The sequence below is a fragment of the Thunnus thynnus genome, chromosome 3, assembly GCF_963924715.1.
Source record: "Thunnus thynnus chromosome 3, fThuThy2.1, whole genome shotgun sequence".
NCBI classification, from domain to species: domain Eukaryota; kingdom Metazoa; phylum Chordata; class Actinopteri; order Scombriformes; family Scombridae; genus Thunnus; species Thunnus thynnus.
Window position 1 is genome coordinate 7,203,944 of NC_089519.1, and position 20,829 is coordinate 7,224,772.

The following is a 20,829-nucleotide window of genomic DNA, read 5'->3' on the forward strand; positions in this document are numbered from 1 at the left end:
TGCTGTTATTTTTTACACAACACATTGGTGTTACAATCAAAGCTCAGCTTATTATCAATTATAATGCCCAAGTATTTGTATGACTCAAGGATTTCTATATCCTGACCATTGATTTTAGTACCGACAGGATTGGGGTGATGACGTCTAAAATCTATACACATATTCGTGTTTCATTTCAAGTAAGCCATTTAAAAAGATTAATTTCAGGAAAATAAGTGAGGAAATGTGAATACTTTTCGTTGGCAACACCATCTAATTTACATAATGTAACATTAATACAAAAAGGACCAGACTGTGTTGAACAAAGGATAACATAAGACTTTTAGGAGGACACCTACATCTTCTGTTCTTGTTTTCAACAGCTGCCGTCACCACGATAACCACAACACATTCCCCTGAAAGTCACCACATAACACGGTCTCTGGTTAATCCGAAACACCAGCCTGCATGCTAACCTCAGCTCGCCACTTTAACTTCCCACTGTGGCGTCACACCGACAAAAACTTTGAATAACAGTAACTTGTGCAAACTGAAGCTCGGAGCGTTAAACAAGCTTCTTAGAAACAGCAAGAGACAGAAAGATAAAAAAAGAGTGAAACTAAAGGTGTAAGTGTGACAACTGTTGTTGACAACAAAACAAACACTGCACCTCTGGTTTCCACTTAGGAGCATCAGAGATACTAAACATAAGGTGATGTCTCACTTCGCTTTAAATCCAGACACCACAAATGGACAAAAAAACGTACAAACAAGGCGGGATTTTTTTCCTCCCTGTCAATTTTATTTTATTTTTTTCCCAAGCCTCATGGGCCCTTTCATATCATTGGGCCCGGGGCGTGAGCCCCAGTAGGACTGTGCATTAAAACGGCGTTGATGCTTATTTCTCCTGGAGGACCAAATTCCTGGATGGATGGGCCTGGCCCCCCAGGGCCCACCCATAACACTGGGACTGCATCAGGGGGCAGCTCCACTGGCTCCAAAAAGAAGTCCATTTGTGTGGAAGTCTATGAGAAAATTACCCTACTTTTCACTTGATATATTACCTCAATAAAAACTTTCCTAATGAGTTTATGGTCTCAATCACTAGTTTCACATCTTCTTCAAAACAGCATGATGTTCATTTTGTAAATTATGGGCATGGCTACCTTGTGATTGACAAGTTGCTACCACAGCGACAATGTTGATTAGGTAATGTAAACATGGAGTAACCCCAGATTCACAGAGCATATGTGTAGCTGTAGCCATCGCTATTTCAGTGTGTTTTCAGTTCATGAAAGTTAATTTTAAAAAGTCTTGTTCAGCGTTTGGTTATACTAAAAACCCTCAGTTTTTCCACTAATTTCATTTAAGCCAGTTTTTCGCTAGCGAAAACATTAACATTTGCATTATCACAGTTAACCATAGACTGCACATGCACCGTGCTAACCAAGCTAGCAGCTAGCATTAGGGTCAGCTCCACCCTCTGGTCCAAATATGGTCACTTCTCATCACTTCTTGCTTCAAAAATCCAAGATGGCAACAGTCAAAATGCCAAACTCAAAGTTTCAAAACGTGAGTCCACAAACCAATGGGTGACATCACGATGGCTCCATCCATTACTTTAAAAGCTGATGGGAAGTCCACAAACAACAGTCTGGCAGGGTTCTTACTACCCTCTAATTGCTTATTGATGAAGTTGAGCAGAGTTATAGTTGCATTCTGAAGCCCCCTGTTGGTTTGACATGCAGACCATAATGAGTCGAGATGATGCTCCAGAAGTTCCTTTTTAACCAACTTTTCAAATGACTTCATAATTAGTGAGGTCAAGGCTACAGGCCTGTAGCCATTCAGAGTCTTGAGATGGCTATTTTTTGCAATGGGAACTTTTGTAGATTATAGATTGTTTCCATAGTTCAGGGACCCTTTGCTGACAGAATGACATATTAAAAATACAATTAAAAATAGGGCCTATTGGATCAACACAGTGAAACAGCATACAGCTACCAATGTTATCAGGGCCAGGGCTCGTTCTGGCTTTACAATGTTTGAAAGTATTCACAACAGTGTGTACAGAAAAGGAAGGGACAGCCTTACTAGAATTTAGTAGGTTGTGTTTTAAAACAGCAGTTTAGTTGCTAAAATCATGCACATCAGATCTTGAATAAAACATATTAAACTCCTGAGCCAAAGCCAGATCTGATGAAAGGTCTTCTAAAGCCACCCTTTTCTTACTTTATCCCAACCCAACCATGATCCTGACACTGTCCCAGGCTGAGCCTAAACTGTTATTGCTCAGTTTGTATTCAACCTCTTGTTTGTAGCCCAATTTAGCCCAGTTAATTTGCCTCCGAGGAGTTACCTTCCTTAAATACATGTTCTTTTGTGCATTTGTTCTTTGTTTTGTTTTTGTTTATAGTAAGAAGAGAGAGGGAGGTGACACTGATTTTTTTTAAACTTTTATTTTGAATACAAAAAACAAAAATTATTGTTTGGTTTTTTTTGGTGGAGAGGGACAACTCAATGATACCACTTCCACAGTAAAGCTAAGTGCAAACAGAAGTCAACCGAGCTGCATGACAAAACACAGCCTCCTCATTCATTTCAATGAGGCCATTGTTTTGACATCTCTTCCGTCTAGGAGCAAGGAGCTGGCATTGGCCAATCAAACATTTGCAAGTTCACATTCTTCAGAAATGACTCTGTAGCATAAACCCTGTTTGTACTATTTACCTGGTGATCGACATGACAGACGATAAAATGATAAGAGTTTCAAGAGGTGTTTTCAGTTTTCTCACAGGGTTTCAGAATGATTTTGGAGTTGGATGATTGCTAATCTTCACAGCTTGATTGCTGACCATGTGGTCTATGCTGTGTTGTTGCTGTGTTGTTTTTCAGTTGCTGCAGTCTACTCCTGCTTTTAAATATTTTGCACAGACCAAAGAGACTGGGTTATAAAAGTGTGAGCTGGTCAGGGAGCTGGATTTTGAAAAAACTATTAATAATGATAATCATACTGTGCTTTGTTCATGTAGAGACAAAGTGGCTCAGACGTGTCCAGCTGTAGCCTTCAAATTATCCACACCAGTCCTTGTATGATGACACACATGTATTGTTAGGTTTTAGTTATTGTTAATTTAATGGGAGAACAAAATTATTTCCAAAGGACATGATTAGAAATTGTGCGCCTTCACAGCTCCACCATGCATGAACTAATTAACATAAATTGTCTGCCTGCAGGTGTTGCACCAGGGCACTTGAAATTATTCTTTACTAATGAATGAAATGAAATTACAGATTTTTGATTAAACTTACTATTTACATTTATACATTGTGCCTTATAACAAACAAATATTATTTTAACAATAGCTTATTAGGCTGGTACACAAGGATGAGTAAAAACAATCACAACAACAACGACAACAAAAAATCCAAAGTTTGTGAAGTCATTATATATTTTTGTACCTTGAATGAAGACAGTGTTGACTAGATTTAATAGGACATTAAAGCTGTGGGATGAATGTCTTTAGTACTCACAAAGTGATAATGGGTGTGTTGGTTGTAGTGACAGTAGAGGTGGATGGATGGTTTGGTTGGGTTTCTTTGAGATTAAACACACAGAGGGCCGATGGAGATCTGCATCAGCCTCTTAATCGGGCATGCTTTAGATCCGCAGCGTATTGATCAGGGCTCGGCAGGCTCTCTACGCACTGATGATCATGACAATGGTCGATTGTGCTGCTAAGGCTGAGATTGTTTTTAAGCATGCAACCGAGGTGGTAAAACTGACATGAGTAATTCACAATAGGATTCAGGTGTGATTATGGTTTGTAATCAGATGCCTTGTAGTTATTCATGAATCAACATCTTTGTTGCTTTGTGTGTTTCTGTCCTTGAATGCACATTGTGGACCATGAGCTTTACTTTTCTTTAATCATACATAAAGAAAACAGCAGGGATGTGAGTTGAATCTGCTCAGTTCTGTCCTGCTTTTAATAGCAAGGACATTGACTTTATATTTTAGGTGTTCACTAGATACTTCTAAACTTTTAAAGGGCGTATTAAATCTGTGAGAGGCTCTCGGGCTCTAATACTGAAACATTCAGATGTTTTCAGACATGTGTACCACAGTATTCCTCCCTGTTATTCATAACCTCTTTACATTTTATCTCTGAATAGATACCAAATATATATTCATTCCACTTCCTCTAACTTATATAGTCTCTTCCTTTTTCCAATTGCCTGTTCTTGTGTGGCCACAGTAAGCAACAGTGATGGTTTTCAGGATTAGTAAACAAGCTCAGATCCTGTTTTGAGGGTCTGTCTCAACTTCCCAAAGAAGAACATTTTTGTTGAGTCTAAACAGCTGAGAACCACTTCTGCTTATTTTAATATGAATTTTGAGTCAAATAACTTAGGTAAGACTATAACTGACAATCAGCTACAACTAATAGAGATGTTAGACTATGGTGTTTTGCACAAATCACAAAGAAATAGACAGCAACAGTCATTCAAAATACAAGTTTGGAAGCTTCTGGTGTATTGTAGTGATGTGTATTTGTGGGCTTTTGCACTTAAACTATGTTGCATACAATTTTTGAAATATGAATTATGGTAATTATAATAATTGAGTGGCCTCTATTGTATGTCATTGATTTAAGCTTTTGTTTTCACCTCAGTTTGAAAATGGTGATGAAAGTAGCTGCAGTTCAATTTCATCTTATTATGAATAAAATTAGAGCTATAGACAATTAACTCCATTAATCCTATTGGTTGTTCAGTCAGCCATGTTTTCATGGCTTTACAGTCCACTACTGTCTGATCCTGCCACATACTCTCCTTGCTGTCTTCTCTCACTGTCAAACTCTACTTAATAAATCTCAGCTGTTCTAACGACTGGTTGGATGAAATAACCTGTGTCTTCTTTAATCAAATCGATAGAGAGATAAGAGATTGGTGAAAATATTTACTCTATCTGGCAATGTGATTATGCCTGATCAAATGTAGGTGAGGCTCAGCCTGGCTTACAGAGACTGCAAACAGCAAGCTGAAATTATTTCATCAAAATAAGGACTGACCAATAATGGTTCCTGACACATATCCTTTCCTGACATGTATTTATGCATCCAGAAACACATGGTAGATTATTTTTTCTCAAATGTAGAAGTAGTCCTCTACTTTTCAGAAAAAAACTCTTTTAGCTTGAGGAAAAACTGACATCTGTGACTTATGATGTCACATGATTTCTGTCTGTCACACACATATGGCACAGCTCTGGTATATCTAGTATATCTTACCCATGTCATTCAGAAGCAAATGATATTGGCTATTTGACATTATTGTGCTTCAAGAATCCAAATTTCTTCATTAAAGGTTGGCAGGAGAGGGTCATATGTTGAGATGATTTGGTGATATAACTATTCAGGCTCCTATTTCTGTTTAGTGTTAGTGTCACAGATTATTTTTTAAAGTTTCTTTATGAGATACTAAAGAAAGATTGCAAGTCGCGTCTACTGTAGTTTGCTACTCAGTAGAATGCATCCAATTAAAAGTAAATAATAGATTTAAATGATTTTGCCACAATGTCCCTGATTACTTTTCTGAATCCCCTGTTCTACTGAAAACAGCTGGATGTGCTTAAAGTGAGCTCAGCCTTTTTGAAGTGTGTTAAAAATACAACTGTTTAATATATTGTATATACACTATTCATTCATCACTGCCAACGTCAGTTCATTTTCGATTTCTGCGTGAAGTGAAGTTTGCAACAGAGGGGACGAACATCAGGACAAACTTCAGCCATCCCCTGGAGAGCTGGGATAATGGTTGTCTCAACAACAGGAGTCATGACGACAGACGGGCAGCATGACTAAAACATTAGTTGGGAGACGATGAAAGACATGGAGGGGTAAGTGATATCCTAGAGGGTAAATGTTCACCGTCTAATTATAAATACTCTCTCCGCAAGCACTTCTGTCTTCCACATATCAGCACACACACACACACACACACACACACACACACACACACACACATACACACACGCACTAAAAGAATGCCTGGATGTACATATAAACCAGACAAAACCCTCATACAGTAAAGCTCAGAAGGACATCACCAGTCTGCCAGTGTGATCTCAGCGCTGATAGGCCTGGACATATCCTCCTAGTTCAGTTCTTCAGTTGTGGGTGTGTGTGTGAGAGTTTGTGTGGGGTTTGAATTAGCATTCGGCAATGAATTAATTCATCATTCGGTGTTAACTGTCCATTTATGTACAGTAATTAAGTGTCAGTGAGTTTGTCAGTTGGGATTCATCTATGTCAGGAAACAGCAGTAACAGCGCATCTGTATTGATGTCTTGTTTGACTGATCCAAATGTCAAATAGACATCTTCTACTTCCCCTGTCTCTCCCTACCAGCACACTCAGCAAAATAACATCCTTTTACTTTTTCTTAAATGTATTTTTTTTGGTCTATTTTACCAGACTTAAATTTTAAAAGAAACAGAAGATTTTAGTTTAAATAACTCAAGATATCTTTAGCTGACAAACTGCTTCACTGAGAAGGAGTGCTACACCGTCCCTCAGCATAGGCTCTCCTCAAGACTGTGTGCTGAGTCCCCTCCTGTACTCCGTTTTCACCCACCACTACATGGCCAAGAAAAGATCAAACCACATCGTGAGGTTTGCAGACAACACCACAGTCATTGGCTGCATCACAGATAGTACAGAGACAGCATACAGGATGGAGGAGGTCCTGTCATCATGTTGCGAGGACAACAACCCCCCAGCTGGATGTCCAGAAGATTACAGAGCTGGTAGTGAACTACAGGAGGAGGCAGGATGCCCACATTGCCCCATCTATATCACATGAACCAGTGGAGAGAGTCAGCAGTGTCTGGTTCTTTGGGGTGCACATCAGTGAAGACCTGCGGTGTCCTCAGCACGTTGACATCGCAGATAATGACTCTTCTTCCTCTGCCAGCTAAGGAGTCTCAGCATGGACTCGAGGATACTCTGCAACTTGTATAGTTGCACAATCTAGAGTATCCTGACTGACTGCATTTTGATATGTGGTCAAAGCTGTGCAGCTTATTGCCTTCCATGTGGGACTTCTACACCAAGAGGAGCAGGGTAAAAAAAGCCAGAGGATCCTTCAGGAGCCGAGCCAACTGAAACCGTGGGTCGTTTACTCTTTTATCATCCGGAAAACCGTACTGGAGTATAGCAGCACAGTACAAAAGACTTCCCCCGAGCCATCAGGCTCTTGAACTCCTGAACACTTCACCCCCACTGTATCAATCCTACGCATGTTATCGCTTATGCAACTGCCACTTATTGTCATTTATGGTTACCTCTAGAAGACTGCCCTGCTGCACTCTCTACCAGCTACACATTTTTCTTCACTGATAGACTGTCACTGTGTGTGGTCATTATAGATTTCATTACATTACTTTAACTAACTGCAGAGCATATCATGGCAGACTATATACTGTAATTGTGTCAATATATTTATTTATATTACTTATTTATATTGCATACATCACTCTGATTCTAATATTATTCTCTTCCTGCCTGAAGCCTGCGTTATATGCGCTTCCTGTCTGTAACTGGCTTGCATTCAGCTTTCTCTAGTCTTAACTGTCATAAAACTCTCGGTCATAAAAAACTGTTTACCATAATCAGGGTAGGGGATAAAAGAAACTAGAGCTGCGACTAACAATTATTTTCATTATACTCGTAACCGGGTTTCTTCTTACAAGCACGCATATGCATAACAAAAGACTGTGGACAGGGAAAGCAAAGCACAGAGCTGCTGGATGAAAGTAGAAATTATTACACAGAGTGATTCATTCTCAAATTTAAAATAGCTCCATGCAAAGTCTGACTGAAAGTAACACAAAGTAGTTTCCAGAGGTTTGAATAAGTTGGTGTCCACTGCTGAACATTTGACTATTTGTTAAATTCACACAGTTTTGTGCTGTGAGGTCAGCGCTATCTGTCTGTCTGCACTGTCCCAGTCCGACACACAGGCACAAAAAAATTCAGGAAGCACGCTTTCAAAAGGTTGGTGGTAGGGGGGGGATCTGGTTACTGATCTGTTGTATATATACACGGATTTACAGTAACTACACTCTCTCGTTGCTTTGTACACTTCACTGGAACATGTAACAATAAAAAACCTTTTCCAATCCTCACTTTATCTATTCCTCTGTTCATTTTCAGTTTTATCATTCTTTTTTCACTTGACACATTTTTTATTCTTCTCCTCAATGAAGCTAATCAGGCACCATTTGTCTTTAAGTGGTATTGAGAATATTTATTTGTCTAAACATACCTTAACTGAAGTTTGTGCCACCGTGAAACTTCCAAGTGTGGGGTCAAATGAAAGTCAAGGGTGAGGGTGGGGACTTGGGGAGAATGGATGAGCAGATTACACCCACGCTTATGCAGTCATGAACACACACACACACACACACACACACACACACACACACACACACACACAAAATGCACTGGGTGGGATGGGGCAGAAGAGCTTCTATTTTACATTTCAAGAAAGACAGTGAGAAAATATAGGGAGATTAGGATTGGGGTGATTTGAGAAAGAGCACTCCAGAGGAGTGGGAGAGAGATGTAGAGGAGGATACAGAGATAGTTAATGTATTGTGTGAAGAGGTGATGAAATAAAGGGAAGCGGAGGGAGAAAGACATACATCAGAACAACAAAGGGAGTGTGTTTAACTGACTCCCTTATCAGACAGGGTGTAAAAAGGAAGGATAATAACCATTAATGGGTGAATAGGATGAGATAAGAGATTCAGATGCAGGCCATAAATGCTGAAAGTCGAGCGAGAGAAAGACAGAGAGGTGGAGTGAAGGATGACGCAGGCATGTAATAAATGCAACGGACCTGATTCATGGTTTTCAATTTCACTGTCAGTCAGAGAACTCACAGAGCAGCACGAAGATTAGATCCGTCCAGATAGTCACCACTGAACACACACACAGACACAACAGCATGGCAAGCACATGCATGAACATGCATAAAAGCTCAATGAAATTTCAAATTACTGTGTGTTTAAGTGCTATTAACAGGTACGAGTTAACAAGCTTTGTCAAACCACAAATACAGAACAAGTCCAACAGAACACGACGGGGGACACTGAAAACGGATGAATATGTTGACCACTCATCAGTGATGTTGTTCATTTTAGTTTGAACATTCTGACTGTGTGATCCTGATATTATTGCAGACCTTGATTATACAGTTAGCGTTAGCCTTACACAAGTTAGGCCTACTCTCAGTTTTTAATACTCCTACTGTATTAAACTCCTTTTGTGTTGTCAACATTTGACTTATTTAACATAATTGTGTGAGAATTGTCATTGTGGGCATGTTAGCATTTAGCTTCAAAGCACCGCTACACCCAAAATACAGTGTCACAGAACCGCTAGCATGGCTGTATTTGCTTTGGTTTTCTGTATTTGCATTGTGTTTCTTTATGCTATGACTGTGTATATATTTGTTTTACTCATTTGCATTTTCTAAAACACATGTCTGTGTTTTGTCTTAGTGTTAAAGACGTTGCCTTCATTTGCTTGTGTGTTTTTAAAGTGAGTTTGTGTGTTGTGTGTTTTTGAGCTCTCTCTGGTGTTGTACCTTCATTTCCTTTGTGCATAGTGCAATAGTGTCCATCACCAGCACAAAAATCAAGCAATTTTTTTATTGTAGTATTTTGAGTTGACTTAATTTTGTCACGTTCCCAATGTGAGCACACTACATACTCAAATCCTGATTAGAACAAGTATTTTAGTGAATGGGCACAGCAAAGTTTCCATTTGATTGTTCATTGGCTCATATTTCACATCATTTCCTGTTAGTATAAAATCATAAAGTTCATTAATAATTAATTTCTTGTACTAACTGAAAAATACTGTACAAACTGTAGTATGAAAATCAGTATATAGTACGTGTTTTTGTGCCCAAACACAGATGTTATAATACACAGTAATAATCATTTTATCAGCTTGTGTGTGATCCCTTGTGTGTGCTGCATATTACTGACCACTATGACAATACCTGTGAAAATGTTGCACTTTCTATTTTACTTACATGAGCACATGAGGACAGAGCCTGCCTAACCATTAACTCTCCTGTATCTGTAGTAGAAGCTCAGCAATTTAAAACATCTGTAAGCTCTCACGTGCCCCTGCCCTGCGGCCATATCCTGGATTAATTAGCCACAGGGGTGTCTCACATTGATGACGTCAGCATCAGACTGGGGAGATTAAATAATGTGATGTTGATGACATCAGCATCAGACTGGGGAGATTAATTAATGTGATTTTTGCTGATAGATAAAATGTCTGTTTAACCAGGCAGGGGCAATCAGCTTGTAATGTGCTCTCTTTGTGTGTGCGTGTGTGTGTGTGTATGTGTGTGTGTGTGCATGTTTGTGTGTGTGTGTGTGTGTGTGTGAGCACAGCATGCGTGAGAAACCTGGGCCAATGTTGATTAAATAAACAATGGCTGTTTGTGAGGCTCCTTGCATAATCATTCACCCTGCACCTCAACCCACCCTAATGAATAAATAACAGAGAGATCAAATAGAGGAGTCGGCAAAAGAAAATATACATGAAAAATGCAAGAGTGTTTTTTTTTATATAAACCTCCCTCTCATTCTGAGCATGTTAACAACAGTCAGAAACTTTAAAGTTCCCGCAAGACACACAAACCATCCTATCAGCATTAAATATGTTCTCTGTTGTAGATTGTAGATTGGATTTTGACTGATGAATGTTCTTTGGCTCAGGTGAGGACAGTTCCTCGCAGTATTATCTTTTATTTAGTGTGCTCTGGTTCCCTGGGAGAGAGTATAATGTGTGGCGGGGAGTGCTCTGGTAGTGAAGGTTTCACTCAATCTACTGTGTTTGCATGAATACATAAGAGATGTTGATGAGTGCCTTTGTTGTATGAGGCTTTATTTCATTTGTTATACATGTAGTACAATGAAATACCAAGCCTGTATTTTCCCTGCGTGATGACGTTGATAAAAACACGGTGAAAGTACTAACTGGCAGTTCAACAGAGCGCTGAAATGTCAGTGTTTACATCATTCTTCCTGTGGAAATGATCTGCTAAGGAGAGACTGGAGTTCATCCAGGCACAAAAGAACTGCAACAAAAGAAAACACCTTCCAACCTCTGATGGTGTTACTATTCAAACATCTGTTGATTTATTCAAAGAGGGGGGGAAGCAGTTCAAGTTTTAATTAATATCTACAGTTCAACATCAAGATCTCTGTTATAAACTATTTCCTGGCTTCCATTAACGTTGATACATTTATAAAAGCGTTGATCAAATGTTATTCTCTACTCATCCCTGTGACTAAATAGTGCTCTGTGCTTGTGATAGACTGGCTGTTTGTGGTGCACCATCAGAAATCCAACCTCAGACATTACTGACAGTTTAATCAGAATTGTGCTGCTAGGAAAGAGTTTGGGTCCAGATTTTCTTCCTGTCATATGCTGACAAACACTCCTGAAGTTAATGTCCTGTGGAGTTTTTTTTTTTCTGGTAAACAAATGAAAGTTATATTTACACTCATTGTTACTCACCAAAATGCACTGTGTCATTGTTACTCACCAAAACGGACTATGTTTCCTCAATGTCTAACAAACATGTTGAGTGCAATTCCCTTTTCAGAAAACATTTGCAAAGATGATTTTTTAAAATGTTTACATCCATGTTTGTCTGCTATTGTAACCACTGTACTGTCACTGTACACATAGCTTTTTGGGTTATTTTAATTACTTAAGTTTACCATGTTAATTTATGTTGCTTATTAAAATGTACAATATACTCTCGTAAGTTATGTATTTCAGTAGTAATACTTTCACGTTGTACGTGCTCTGCCCTCTAACAGGCTTCGCTATTGGTTTACCCCCTTAAGGCTCCACCTTGACCTACAAACTTTGTTCACTATCAGGTGTCACAGACGAATTCACCATGTATACTTGCAAGTCCTGCTTCTCATGTGACTCGCCTATGCCACCGGGCTGAGCAGCTGGGCTCACATTTTTATCCCCAGCAGCAGCAGCAGCAGCAGCAGAGGCTTCGCTGGCGTCACTGCACCACGGAGAGGTCCAGTGACAGGTCCACAGTGGCTTTCAGTAAGTCCGCTGCTCGTCTGCCACAACAGTCGGGCTCAGGGAGCCCCTCGGTCTGGGCAAGGACTTGATCACTAGATCTGTGATGCGATCCGCAGAAGTTATGAGGTGGTGGGTCAACCTCCCCCAGCGGGTCTGAGGGCACACTCCACCAGGGGCATCGCATATCTCAGGGATATGACTGCTGGTTCTGTGTCTCATTCAGTGTTTGGTGCACTGTCTGGAAGGATCTCATCTAGTGCAGACTAAGGTTTGATAAGCGGCCAGCTGTTGCTGGCCTTTTTGCAGTCCGGTGTGAGACCCTAAGACAGGTGGTGCTTGACCGTTGGACTGCTGCTGTATGTTGGTTCGAGTCCAGCTGGGAGTACATCTCATCCCTAACAGCCTATGGCTTAGGTTATAACCAATAGCGAAGCCCGTTAGAGGGCAGAACATATACGACATAGAAATAGTAGTTATCTATTTGTAACTCCATTTCTATGAGTATGTGAGTAGCCATCTAACCACAAGCCCAGCTGGCCCCAGTTGTTTGTTGCTGAGTTTCAAAGGAAGACGAACCGCAAGTGCGCTGGGGCTTTATAGGGGGAGGATGCTGCAAGGCTGTTACCCCCCGATTGGGCAGTAAGTGCAAAGATCTTTCTCAGGTGCCGAGGTGGAGCCTCAAGGGGGTAAACCAATGGGGAAGCCCATTAGAGGGCGTTACATCCATTAGCGTTGGAGTTACATCCAGGTAACTACTATTTCCACAATATTATTTTGGATTTTTGCAGAATTAAGTTCATTTTGTATGTACAATAATTATCTATCATTAACTGTCTTTTTCACTGCCATTTGCTATGTTTGTTGGCATGTCACCGCTACCAGCAGCAGGATGTGAAACCAACCGATGTTCATGTGCACACCAGTGCATCCTTGTGCATTTGCACAATACAAACAAAACAGGGACCCACTTGTAAAAACATTGCTCCCTAGCACTACTAGTGGTGGTCAAAAACTCCACTGGGTACCTTTAAGTGGCTCTATTAAATTGAAATTCAGGTCCATGCATTACGCTGCTTAATGGTTTATTTTTATGGCTACAGGGATGGCAGTGTCAGCCTGTTGGTCTGTCGGGTGGTCAATCACTTTGGATCAGACAAAAATATTTCACCAACTATTTGATTGATTGCCATGAAATTTTGTGCAAACACTCATGGTTTTCCTGAGGATAAATCCTTATTACTCACTGATGATTCTTCAACTTTTCATCTAAGTGCCACCAGCAGGTCCAAGTTCTCAAATATCCAGTGAAATATTTCAATATTTAATGGATGGATTGGCACAAAATTTTACACAGACGTCCATGTTCACAATGTCTCTACAACTACTGTATGGATCAGCATGAAATTTGGTGTCATGCAGACAGAAGAAGAAGTCCAGGTAGCGAATGTGCAAATGTGATAAAACTGCTACTTTTATGGAGAGCTGTCACGCATCAATGCTAAAAAAAAATGCAACTGTCCCAATAGTTTGTTGTGTATCATCTGTCACTGCATGTTGCCTGTAAGACTTTTGTTTGAAACTGTGATAGAGTCAATATAATAAGAGACAGCATGGATAGGTAGAGCTGCAACGTTTCATTGATTAATTGATTAGTTGTCAACTATTAAATTAATCAACCATCTATTTTGATAATCATTGAATTGTTTTGAGTCATTTTTCAAGAAAAAAATGTCCAAATTCTCTGATTCCAGCCTCTCAGGTGTGAAATTGTCTGGTTTCCTTAGCCTTATATGACAGTAAACTGAATATCTTTGGCTTGTGGACTGTTATGGACAAAACAAGCCTTTGAGGAGGTCACCTTGGACTTTGGGAAACAGTGATTGACATTTTTCACTGTTTTCAGACATTTTATGGACCAAACAACTAATCGATTAATCAAGAAAATAATCAACAGGTTAACTGATAATGAAAATAATCGTTTGTTGCAGCCTTAGACGTAAGTCTACTAGAATGTAGAATGTGTGAACTGAAAATATTGCAGAGACTATCTTCTTGAGCCACAAGAGGGTCCAATATATTAATGGACTCAAAGTCAAAGGGCAAAGCTATTACGTTCTTCCAACAATGGCCCCCACAGGCTCCATCCATAGTCCTGCTGAATGAAGCTGGCCCTGTCTTGTTTCACAACAACCTTCTTTGTTGGTTTATTGATTGGAAAAAGTTAAGCCAGTGAAACCTCAGCTTTTGACAACAGGGGTCCTGCCAGGAGGAAGAAGTTAATGGAAAAAAGACATTAGCTCACTTCGTCTGCTTCCATGTTTTAAGACCAACGTGAATCAATATCTGTCCTTTGTAAATGTTCCCTGTATGTATGCCGGCCCATCCCGACCAGGCAAATCAAATCTCCAGCCATCATACCATTACAAAAGGCTGGTCTGATGTCTGGGGAAACTACTGAACCCTTAGGCAGGTAAACTTAGGATATTACTTCTTGAAGAGTGAAAGAAAACACAGAGGGGGACAAAAAGACACCAAGGAGGAGAAAGGGCACTGTTATTCAGAAACTGAGTGCAATCAAGAGGACAAACTTGGTGATCAAGAGCATGTGTGTGTGTATGAAATACAAGTGCAAACCTGGTGCAACAGAGCACAATCTGGAAAACAGGATGTATGGAATTATTAGATTGTACTTGGGGCAAGCTTCAGTAATGGCCAATCACATCAGCTCCTCTCATCTACTTTTAAAGCAGAAGAAAATTTTCAGTTGACCCAGGACAAGAATCCAGCTTAACCTTTCTTCACAGAAACCTGCCTGTGATGTGCAGAGTGTCGAAGTGCAACACATATAAGCCATAAATTGCATTTGTGCAATTGTTTTAATGTTCATGTCACAAAATATTAATTTTGCAATCTTGACATAATTGGATTTTGCTTCTCACAGTCACTGCAATATGAAAGAATCATTTTGTGAACTTGTCACAAGAAAATTAGGCTACATTGATTTATGTTTAATTTGGTCACTACAGGCTACTGTAAACTAACTTCTGATGACCACAGGGACACTCAAGGCCCCTAAAGGCAGCACAGGGAGCCTGTTTGCAGCTGCATTAGGCTATAAAAAACTCTTCTTTGCAGATGTCAAATGTGAGCAGTAAAAAAACCAAACAAACAAAAAAAACGGCAGAGATTGTCTGAATGTCTGCAGATTACAGATGATCACTGAGCCTAGTATGGCGCTCTGTGCACAGTGATCACAAGACAGTAAGACATTTAGGGTTCAACAAACAAGGAAATCTTGTTTTGGAAAATTTTGTTCCACCTTCACATGAAAACAACGCCTGCTGTGTCATGATCACGACATAGTCATTCAGAAATCACAGTAGAAACAAAATATTTACATCCATCATATCTAGTAGCCCACTGACAGCCTTCTGCAGGCACTTCATGTCACTCCAACCTGACTTTATCGGTTCATTAAGAACAACAATGAGAGGGAGAAATGTAGAAATTCAAGTGATCATATTCCTCTAATTCAGCATCAGCAAACAAGCTATAACCCACAATACAATCGATTCATATAGATCCATATATCACATATCACCTCATCCACTGTTTAATCATCGCTGGCATCATCAACCATTACTTAGGCCTATATGTCCTTCATCAACACGCAAAGTGTGATCAGCACACAAGCAGATAATTAATGAAGAACACTGAAAGTTTGCTGATAAAGGAAACACAACGTTTTACTGGAACTAAGTTCTCGCATTCCTTCATCGTGATAAGGCGGCCACGAGCTCACGTAACATCCCGCGCTTCAGCTGCCATCAGCGGTGAGAAGCGCGCGCGAACACACACACACACACACACACACACACACACACACACACGCATGCACGCACGCACGCATTACAGTATTTGACCATAAAAGTCATAATACACAGGCGCTTGAAAAGTGAGTGGAATCTCTGTGTTGTGGACGGGCAGAGGACACAGACTACAGTAGCGTACAAGACTTGAAATGTAGACAGATGTGATACGGTAGCCTACATAATAGGACTATAAATATTTTAGACTACATATAAAGCGCCTTTGCTGGAAACATCAACCTGCAGTAGCTCCTGAAAAAAAAAAAAACAACTCCAAAAAGTTGAGGCTGCGCTCTCCTCCAGAATAAAACAGAGAGAATCAACTCAGGCTCTATTAGAAAGTATCTGCCAACCACTAGCCTGCTCTTCTGAAGCTTAGAGAAGACAGACTCAGAATAAACAGATGAATAGACCAAACAGCAAAAAAAATTAGACTTTACCTAAGCGTGCAGACCTCCTCTTGCGCCCCTGGCACCCACGCACCACCCGCTGCTCATCTCCCGGCCCGGCCCATCACCGCAGGTACAGTCCAGAGAGCACAGCGCGGGCGCATAACCGTGTCCAAAGATAGGATGGAAAGAAAGAAAGAAAAAAGGAAAGCAAAGAGTAAAAAGGCGAAAGAAAGAAAAAAGAAAGAAAGAAAGAAAGACAGAAAGAAAGAAGGAAAGAAAGAAAGAAAGAAAATGGAGTTGTGGCAATAAATTCCTCTTCTTCTCCCCCAGTTAGCCTACTATCTAGGCTCACTTTTGTTTTTTGTTTGTTTCTGTCTGTTTTCTTAATTAAATCTCGCTCCTGTTGCAGAGTGGACTGAAGTGCGTCGGGCTGGATGAGGCTTAATGCTCCGCTGTTGCTGCTCTGCGCTGCTGATTTCTGTCAAACCAACCTGGATATACAGGATGACTTCCGGTAGGAAATTTCAAAACACAACTGAAAAGAGTCAGTGTCAAAATCAAGAAGGAAAAATATCTAGAACAGATCATATATCATTATTGTAAAATATGTGAAAAATAACTGAGACCCAAAAGAGGAAAATAAGAATGAAGAAATGTATGTGAAATTATTGTCCATAGCTAGTAGCTACTACTATAAGTAGTGCATATCCGTATGTTCACACTAATATATCTAGAGTGTGTTTGAGTTTTTATAGCGTGTCCAGGTTTGTAGACTTGAGTAGTGAAACCCACATCCCATGCAGATCTACAATATGTTCAGCAGCTGCAGCCTATAACAAGTACAAACTGTGTAGATTTGAAAAAGTACAGTGTGTTTTTGTCAATATCATTGTTAAAGCACATAAAAAAAAAACAAGAACAGGATACAAAACAATCCCAGTGACTGAGCACAAACCAGGTACATAGCAAACCAATGCTGAATGGATCAGTCCAGAGCACAGAAATTTAAAACCATCACAAGTTCTCCCTCAAAGTTGCAACTTGAAGAGACGAGGCAGAGGTTAATTTTTTCCAAAGCTGCATCACGTCAATCTTAAGGGCTCAGGTTGTCCTTATTTTCTGTAAATGCCAAAGAATGACGCAAGTCACATTTAAAGGCACAGAATAACTGCAGCTTGTCTGTTAAGTCGCCTTTAACAGACAAGGAAATTGTCGTTCAACCACCTGCATCGTATATTATGTTTATTGGTGTCATTTGGCCCATCATGCCACTATATTTGAATGCCTTATTTTGCAATGTCAGTCTTATAACTTCCAGTAAGAGTATTGGTAAATGTGGTGAGCTTTATGCAGGTCGGCTCCCAGCTGATGCTCCCAACAGAATGTGAATCAGTCATTGAATACTTTTCCTCTCTGACTCATGGTAGGAAGCGTTGGCCTCCTCATAGTCCAAAGGAATTTTAGAGGAAGTGATAATAACATAGGCTTTTATTTTAGCTATATCACAGCATTTTGAGAAAAAATGAATAGTTTGCTCCATGTTGAACAGGCACCATAGTGTCTGTATGGGACAAAAAGATGTACAGGTGGGAGGAGGATCAGAGGTCACTGACAGGTTAGTCTCAGGTTGCATTCTGCAACAGATATGCAGACTCAGGAAAACAACAAACCAGCAGAGGAAACCAGTAACGCAAGCAGAATGGATGGTTCCAATACCAACACAGTTTAGGGGATTAGCCAAGTACCAAGCAAAGTATTACCTAATGTTTTGTGAAGATTCATTTTGGCAACAAAGCTGCAGTGATCAGTCCTCCTACTTAGTTGAAAAGCTGTCAGCAGTAAGTTCAGGACTGTAAATGTTAAAAAGAAATAATTCAATCAAACTTTCATTTATCTTTATTTGTTCGTGCATGATCTAGGGAAAAATTTAAATGGCAAAAATAATCATTTTAATGTTAGAAAATGCCTCATTACTACCAACATTTCAATTAAAATTCAATCAACAAATAATTATCCATTTACGGCCACAATCATAACAAAATTGTGAAACTGAGTTTTTCATTTTCAAATACCAACAGTGTACTACCTAAACATGAAAAAATATAAGCAAAAACATTTGCATTTGAATTTGAATTTTGCTTTGATTTTAGCCAGCGTTCATGGCTGAAATGCACCAATCAGAGGTTAGTATATGTTCAGCCTAGTATACGGTTTTGTTGTTGTTGTTGTTGTTTTATTATTTTAGCATAAAAGACAGACTTGTATCCTTGTTCTGTTTGCAAACCACAAAACAAGACCTCAAAAGTATGGCCCCAAAATACATCACACAAGTAGCCACTTGACTGTTTGCAAATGCCACAAGTGTGGGCATTGGGACGGATCCAGTGTTTAAGAAATGTTGTTTGTATTAACAGGAAATTATACAAGACGTGTTGAATCTTAATTTTCCAAATAGGAGATACTTCTAACTTCAGGCTAAGCCAGTAAGGTTTTTTTTTTTTTTCATGGATTTATTACTCTGTTACACCATCTCATTTTTTCCCTTTTTTTTAACCTTTGAGTCAACCCAGAACCCTCATTCCTCCCACTAAATGTTTGATATAACATTTTTGTAGGTGCACCTAAGACTTGAGCTTTGACTGACCCCTTTTCCACACATTCCAGTACATCTGCCTCTTTATCTGCATTATTATTATTTTATAATCATACAAAAAATGTAAAGATTCTATATTCAAGGATAGTAATTTAAGCTTCATTTCCAAAAGCATTTCCCCACGTAGTACTATGGCACCAAGTCAGATATTCGTCTGTAGGCTGATATGACAGCTGAAGCATGAAAGCGAAGTGAGAGCTGTGTTAAAAAGCCCACAGGCTGATAAAGCAATGAGACTCATGAGGAAAACAGCACCGGAGACCCTGTTTGTTATGTATCCTCTGTTATCCCATGACTTTCACTTCTGCAAAATGGCTGTATGCCATAGTGCCTCAATATCAAAGGATATTCAGCCTACAGATAAAAGGAAGCAAGGTTATATGTGGAAGTTCAGGAATGCCAATATAAAAAAAGAAATCATTCATTCAAATCCACACTTAACCATATTATGAAATATTTAAAAATGAAAGCAAAGGTGAACAGTCATTAAGAAAAATGTACATTGAACATCTGTCACATGTTGTAGTTTACAGTAGTTGTGCATACACACTGTTTATCAATGCAACACGTGATGCTAATGCACATTTTTGGATGTGTTCACCTTTGTTTTCACACCTCTTCATTAAAACCTGTCTGACCATGTGACAGCTCAAGCTGCTTGGTTGGACTCAGTTGTAATTACTGTCTGCCGATGTTCCTGCATAATGTATTGGAAAGTGGCTGTAAACTGTGAGACTTGGATGATTGGAGAGATATTCATGGAGAGGTTGAAAGAGGGTTACTAAACTCAGTTAGTCAAAACAACGTCTGAAAAAAATGTTTTTATGTAGCACTACAATCATCATTCAGGAAAAAGTGTGACTGGTGAGGCTTTTTTGCTTATAGCAGGAATTAATTTCTACAAGGCTGTCATGACTCACAGCTTTTGAAGGACAATTGCACAAAGCTACAGGATTCTGTTAGATACTTCTGAATCTTATTTTTGCCCAGACCTGAAGATGTAAATGACAGTCCATTATTATGAGGACTGGTGCAGCATTCTCGAATGAAATCTGATCTCAGGTTAGATGCTGAGTGGTCTTACTTCTAGGTATTATTGTCTTTTTACGCTGCCTCACTCATTCTGCCTCCTCTCTATTATATTGCTGGTGGTCTTTATGAAAAACGCAATTCAATATCCGTGTGGCCTCTGACCTTCAGCTGTCACAGCTATCATCTGCGCATAACTCAGACCAGACCCATTAAAGGATGATTTTCGAACATATTATAGTGTTTGGCATGAAAACATGCCAACATACATGTGTCCACTGTCACATGTATGTGCATGTTTGTAGAGTACAAGCCATAATGGATACACAGTGATTTTAAGGGGATGTATCATGCACATTTACAGGTCTATATTTACATTCTGGGGCTCTACTGGAATATCTGGCTTCTGGAAGCAAACAATAATAGTAGGATTTCACTACCTTTTCTCATTCTTTACTCGAAATGTCAACTTCTCAAATACAATTGTACATGTTCGAGTCGAAATATGAGAGTGGACGACGCAAACAACACACAGAAAAACCTTATCAACAACCTTAGCAACCAAGACTACAGAAAGGATGTAGTCGGATTTAGCTGCACAACAAACCAGCATTAGTTCATTGGCAAGTTAGAAAAAAACGTTGCTAAGCATTCAGGGCAGGCTGATGCCTGGGCGTTTGACTTTCAGGGAGCATTTCTATATAGGCTACTTTAAACTAAAGTTTTGGAACATCAGAGCTGCACATGAATCGATTTTC

General features: G+C 39.6%; 1 protein-coding gene across 1 annotated transcript in view; it reads right to left on the bottom strand.

Moving 5' to 3' along the window:
- gcgrb (glucagon receptor b) overlaps positions 1-16,864 on the bottom strand; it is a 54,905-nt gene extending 38,041 nt beyond the window's left edge. Inside the window, exon 1 of the mRNA XM_067582936.1 lies at positions 16,438-16,864. The gene's annotated coding sequence lies outside the window, so the exon portion shown is untranslated. The remainder of the gene's footprint in view (positions 1-16,437) is intronic.
- Positions 16,865-20,829: the final 3,965 nt, after the last annotated feature.